Source organism: Etheostoma spectabile, chromosome 15 (genome assembly GCF_008692095.1).
Source record: "Etheostoma spectabile isolate EspeVRDwgs_2016 chromosome 15, UIUC_Espe_1.0, whole genome shotgun sequence".
NCBI classification, from domain to species: Eukaryota; Metazoa; Chordata; class Actinopteri; order Perciformes; family Percidae; genus Etheostoma; species Etheostoma spectabile.
Window position 1 is genome coordinate 18,038,959 of NC_045747.1, and position 381 is coordinate 18,039,339.

At 28.3% G+C, this 381-nt stretch overlaps 1 protein-coding gene across 5 annotated transcripts in view; it reads left to right on the forward strand.

The window, feature by feature from the left end:
- The window catches only part of radil2a (Ras association and DIL domains 2a), a 55,439-nt gene that overhangs the window by 19,603 nt on the left and 35,455 nt on the right, over positions 1-381 (forward strand). The gene's annotated exons all lie outside the window — the stretch shown is intronic.

The following is a 381-nucleotide window of genomic DNA, read 5'->3' on the forward strand; positions in this document are numbered from 1 at the left end:
TTTTAACCAGCGCAGCAGTTTTCATATTACCTTATGTGGTTACATAATTGCAAAAGGGTTGTCCAATGTTTTCTCAGTTAGTTTTTTTCTCATATCAAGTAAAAGTACTGTTACTTCAGAATAATATGACTCAAGTAAAAGTAAAAGTAGTCATCCAAATAATTACTTGAGTAAGAGTAAAAAAGTGCTTGATGAAAAAACTACTCAAGTAGTGAGTAACTGTTGAGTAACGTCTGATTTATTTCTTAACACAAGCATCAACCAGACCAACAAAAATACAAAATAATCATATATAGGCAAATTATAGTTCATCCAATCAATACAATAAATAAAAATTAATTTATTAATTACAAAATAGCTTACTTGAGAGACTTGTCACAT